The sequence below is a fragment of the Pteropus alecto genome, unplaced genomic scaffold, assembly GCF_000325575.1.
Source record: "Pteropus alecto unplaced genomic scaffold, ASM32557v1 scaffold88, whole genome shotgun sequence".
NCBI classification, from domain to species: domain Eukaryota; kingdom Metazoa; phylum Chordata; class Mammalia; order Chiroptera; family Pteropodidae; genus Pteropus; species Pteropus alecto.
This window is the reverse complement of record NW_006494611.1, coordinates 11491476-11497470: the sequence shown is the minus strand read 5'-3', so window position 1 is coordinate 11497470 and position 5995 is coordinate 11491476. Positions and strand designations below refer to the sequence as shown.

The following is a 5995-nucleotide window of genomic DNA, read 5'->3' as shown; positions in this document are numbered from 1 at the left end:
ACGCTGGGCCGGCCCCACCAGGCAACTTAAGGTCCACTTCTCCCATCAGCTGAGCCAGCTCAGTTCCAGGTAAATCGATGAGCCTTGTGATATTGCTGACCACCAACTCAGTGAACACCTCAGGTCTCTCATGCCGGAGTTTCTCCACAAAAAAGTCAGGATTGAAGATAATAGGCTGACCTCGAAGGGAAGAGTCATTGCAGATAACAAAACTGCAGATGGCATCACTGAAAAAAATTGAAACAGAAGAATCTTTGGGGGGATCATTTTAATATGTGTTTCTCATGCCCTCTCACCCATACAATTATTTACTCTTTCTGTAGGTTAATCTACATATTTGTCTTTTCAAAAACCTAATCCTGAATCTACTGACTGCTGAAAAGAAAACAATTTGGGCTTGTTGCTGTTTAAGCTATACCCACCTAGATTCTTAGGAATTTAGTTTAGAGAAAAGACACCAGATAGCCTCTATGATATGATCTGAATTTGCCTCTTCATTCCAGGCATATACCATAGGAAGATGTAGATCTTTACAGCCTCCCAAATCTAATAGCATAATAGTATTGGTAGTCACATAGACCACATTTCCTTATTAAAAGTCTAACCTGGAATTACTACTGTTAAATGCTTATAAAACATCAGACCTGCAGCTGTTCCCCCTAACACAGCAATGCATAATCATCAAACTAAGGCTTTTTTGGAAATACAGCCAGTACTATACAGTACTTCCCATGCAGCGATCAACTGCTGATGGCACCACTTCAGGCTAGTCTCAAGTAGCACAGAAACCATGTGATAGTAAGCATGATACTATTTAAGAGCTAAATTAACTATATCTAAATAGTGTAATAGATATTTTGAAGTCAATTATCCATAGGGTTCTTTGGTTCCTGGATCCCTACACAGGCAGGTATTTCCTTATAATCAACTCCCTTTAATTGAGCCAGGCACCCTTGAATTCTGTTCCTCATAACCAAAAAGACTTCACTAGGATAAAATGCACTGGTACATGAAATAGATATTAATTAGGCCTTGCTCAGGTCCAGAAATGGGTTTTATTTTAAAATCCTTCAATTCTGGATGCCTTTGGCCCCTCATCTAAGTCCAAAGTCTCCTCTGACAGATTCTTCTAAGGCACTTGGAAAAATTCTGTAGTGTTTTGTTTCTAATTTCACTATTCTATCACTGAGTAATACTCAGCAGATATGTTCTGTTGGCTCCTGATCTTAGCTGGTTTTCCACTCCTACATTACTTAGGTTATACTTCTGGCAAAGCTCCTTTGATTCTCAGAAATATTTATTTCCTTATTCTTTGTTTCCAAACACCTAACTACTGTACTCTTTTTTACTTTTAATATGTTACGTATAAGAACTGTATTATTCCATCTGTTGGAGCAGACCCATCACTGCTTGTTTGTACCCATTACCAATTACCTCTAATGATTTGTTCTCATTCTTTTCATATAAACAGTTATCTATTATATAACCAATGAGTAGATATAACACAAGCCGGAAAGCGTAAGTCATCACATCTGTGAGTCAAAGTCAAAATTCCCTGACTCATACAAACATACTCTAAATAAAAATAATGACAACTTAAGTCTTCCACGACACTCTAGGTACCAAAGCACTGTTCCAGGAAAAATGACTCCTCTAAATATTAAATATAACTATTCTATAACACAGTTTGCAACACTTCATGGATAATTTTTAATAATGGTATAATGAAAATAAGGCATGGGTAAACTTAAAAATTCATCACTACTTCCTTGAAAAATTAGTACACAATTGAGATCAACAGCCCAAATCTTCAGTTGGTGGCTGCAAATTCCTTTTTTTCTCTAAAATGGTAATATAAGAATTCACACAAAAATTAAAAATTATAAATGTGTGTTCTCAAGCCAAAACTCATTAAAGAGAAATTAAAATGCTTGTCTCTTTGGCTTTTTTACATACTATGATAGGTTGTTTTTCTTGTATAAATTTAAAGATGCCAATGATAAGCCTATTAAAATCAAAAGCAACTTTATCCTAAATCGTTCACGAAGCCTCTTTTTTTTATGTCAGCTTATTTCAGTCAAAAAGTAAAAGTCAATATAAAAATATTGTTTATAATCGCTGCCAATGAGAAATTACTACTCTACACAGAGCCAGAAAATCATGAAATGTGTTAGCACTGAAGAGTCTTATCATTTATCAGATCTAAACTATCATTTTATGGATTCCACATCTCTTTTAATTCTGAAAAACAGATTTCAGATCAAATTAGTTTTAACATATAAATGTACATGAATACCATCCATTATATTCCTGAAGAAAAATACATATTCATATATAACCGCCAGACCTTTATTTTATTAATATCCAGAGCAAGGCTCAACTAAAATTCTAAAATTTACATCACAGTTGACCCTCCAGCATTAAACTGGACCAAATACACAAGTGAGAAAGGAGTTAGAAGTACAGAGCCCTAGCTACATCATTTCTCAAGAGAATCCTTTCTATCTGGCATCACCCCCAAGTCCTCTCCCTCCTAAATAGGTAAAATAGGTAGAAGAATAAATAAGTTCAAGGCTGCCCCTACCTAATCATAAGAAATACAAAAAAAAGATAACTTGGGGGTCCTAATACACAAGTAACAAACAATCTCAGTTTATTTTCCCCTTCTGCTTTTTCTCCCCTTCCTTCCAATAATCATTCACTGTTGTTTTACCTCACTTAAATTTCTTTTTTTTTTTTAACAGTAGGAAAGAAAAGTTTTATTAGAAGGGAAAGTACACTTCCAGATATGGAAGTGGGCCTGAGCAAGAGGAGCATGGCTCAAAAGGCCCCACTTAAATTTCTTTAACCTAGTTTTTTCCTCTTTCTCACTTTTTCTGAGTGGAGCATCTGGCAAGACGATGTAAGGGAGAAAAAGGGTTTAAAAAAAAAAGTAAAATGGAAGCTGAGAGATGGAAAAACAGATATAATGGGTTATGTTTTTAAATTATCCCCACATTACAAAGCCTGCTAATCCCTTTCCACAGAATATACAAAACCACAATATAAAGCTGAGAATATCAAGAATCATAGTTAAGAATTTAAGAGATTTCTACGACTAAAGAAAAAATTGCTATATTTAAGCAAAAACAACTTCCTACCCTACAATATCTTATTTTAAAGTAAACTCTAATAAGTTTGCTCAAGTTCAAGAAAAAAAATAAATTTCTTACATAAGTGCTGAAAGCTTCTGATGAGGCATTGGTAAATTGAAGAGACAGGAAAAAAGCTTTCTCCTTGTTTATTGTGACAAAGGAACCCTCCTTTCCCTTCCCCATCACAACCTACACAAATTCCAGGCATTTTAAAGAACACAAGGGCACGTTATGGGGCCTGAAAGGCGGTACTTATTAGCACTCATCTGCAAGTGGGAACAAAACATAAATTAAATTCTGGACTACTTAATTGTATTTGCCAACATACAGATGAAGCTCAACAGCAGTCTCCCATTACACAGAAAGTTGTATTAGATGAAACAATCACATAATATAACAGTATAAGGACAAGTAGTTTATAATATGGAGGGAAAGGTTATCCCTACCTCACATCATATACATACACCAAAAGTAAATTCCAGACAGAATAAAGATCTAAATATGGAAAGCCAAACTTTAAACGAGAGTGGAAGAGAAACTTTTCACTATGCTCTTGTACTTTCTATATTTTTGATTAATGTGAACATACTATCCAATCATAATAAATAAAGACTTTAAAAGTAATAATAAAAGCCAAACCAAAAAAAAAAAATCTATCATGCATATAAAAGGATTAGTACTTAGACTTTATCAGTATGCCTAAAATTTATAAGAAAAAGATACTGAACTCAATAGAAAATTAGTCAAAGGATCTGATTAAGTAATTCATAAAGGAAGGAACCTAAATGACTAATTAACATGAAAAGAATTTCAACTTTAGACACTATCATGGTAAAATCAATTGAAAAATGGTATCTTTCCCCATCCGTCATTTTGGCAAAGACTATCAGATTCAGACGTCTTTTTATTCCTAGTTCAATAAGTTATTTACTTATTCATAATCATGAGTCAGTGCTTAACTTTCACCAGTATTTTTTGCATCTATTGATCATATGATTTTTCTCCTTTATTTTGTTAATGTGGTAAATAATACTGATTACTTTTTAATATTAAACCGACCTTATATTTTTAGAACAAACCCAATGTTGTTATGATGTATTATCGTTTTTATATGTTTAATTTAATTTGCTAATAGTTTGTTTAGGTTTCTTCATATATATTCATAAGAGAGACTGTCATGGAATTGTCCTATCTTGTATTGCCTTCATTAGGTTTTGATCAAGGTTGTGTTGGCCTTATAAATTTGGGGAGTGTGTCTTATTTTTCTATTTTCCAAAAAAGTTTATGTGAGATTGTTGTTATTTCTTCCTTAAATGTTTAGTCAAATAGGCTGATGAAACCATGTGGACCTAGAGTTTTTTTTATGAGGTTTTAAGTTATATATTCAACTTACATTGTATTATAGAGCTATTCAAATTTTCTATTCCTTCTTGTATTAATTTTGGTAAGTTATACATTTCAATGAATTTGTCCATTTCATATATATGTTCAAATTTTATTGGCAAGAGCTCGTTTATAACATCCTCTTAGAAACTTAAATGTGTGTAGGTTCCATAGTGATGACTTCCTCTTTGTTCTTGATATTGGTAATTTATGATTTCTCTATTTTTAAATTCATGAATCTTATTAGAGGTTTATCAATTTTATTAGCTTTGTCAAGTTACCAGCTTTTGACTTTGCTCAATTCCTCTATTACATGTTTGTTGTTTATTTCATTAATTTCTGCTCTTATCTTTATTACTTCCTTTTTTCTACTTTCTTTACTGGATTCAGAGTAAAGGCAGCACTGCAAATCAGAAGAATGAATGATCTTCTCACTAAATGGTGTTGGGACACTTGAACATCTATAGAAGGAAAAAATGAAAATCAACTCTTATCTCATACTATATACACAAGTGAATTGTAGCTCTAAAGGTGAAGAGCAAAACAATAACAGTAAAACTAGTAGACTGTGAGGTAAAAGAATATATTCTTAAACTCAAGGTAGGGAAATAATCTTTAAAAAACATAAAAAATATTAATCATAAAGATTAATACATATAATTTCATTAAAATAAGAACTCATATTCTTCAAAAGACATCATTAAGAAAGTGAAAAAGCAAGCCACAGAGAGTGGGGGAAATATATCTGCAATATATATATAGCAAAAAAATGCCTCATATCCTATTATATTAAAAATTCCTACTAATTGATAAGAAAATAAGAAAAAATAATGACCCAACAGATAAACTTGCATGAGATTTCAATAAAATCTCACTTTAAAAAAGGAATAGCCAGTCTACGGCAATGCCATCCTGAACAAGCCTAATCCTATCTGATCTTGGAAGCTAAGCAGGGTCGGGCCTGGTTAGTACTTGGATGGGAGACTGCCTAGGAAGACCAGGTACTATAGGTGTAAATAAAATAAAGTAAAATATAATATAATATAATATAATATAATATAATATAATATAACATAATATAATATAATAAAAAATAAGGTATTGTAAGTTGACAAGGTCCTTGAAATCTATGAGGTCAACCAGAGTATGCCTCGCCTAAAAGAAAAAAAATTAATTAAAAGAAAAAAAAGGAATAGCCAAATGGCCAATATATTCATGGAAACTAACTGCTCAGCATCATTAGATATCAAGGAAATGCAAATTAAAAAAACAATAACATATTATTATCCAACAGAATGGCTAAAATTAAAGAGATTGACATTATTGAGGTTTAGAGAAAGTTAACAGTAATTCTTTTATACTGATAGTGGGGCTATAAGTTGGTACAACCATTTTGGAACAATGGTTGGCCTTATCTACTAAAGTTAAGCAAAAGGGTACCCAGTGACCCAGCAATTCTACTCCATGACTAAAATGTG

The 5995-nt window shown here is 32.6% G+C and overlaps 1 pseudogene; it reads left to right on the top strand.

Annotated features, from left to right (window-relative positions):
* The first annotated feature begins 5411 nt into the window (after nt 1-5411).
* On the top strand, nt 5412-5530 carry LOC112474175 (annotated as a pseudogene).
* The last annotated feature ends 465 nt before the right edge of the window (nt 5531-5995 follow it).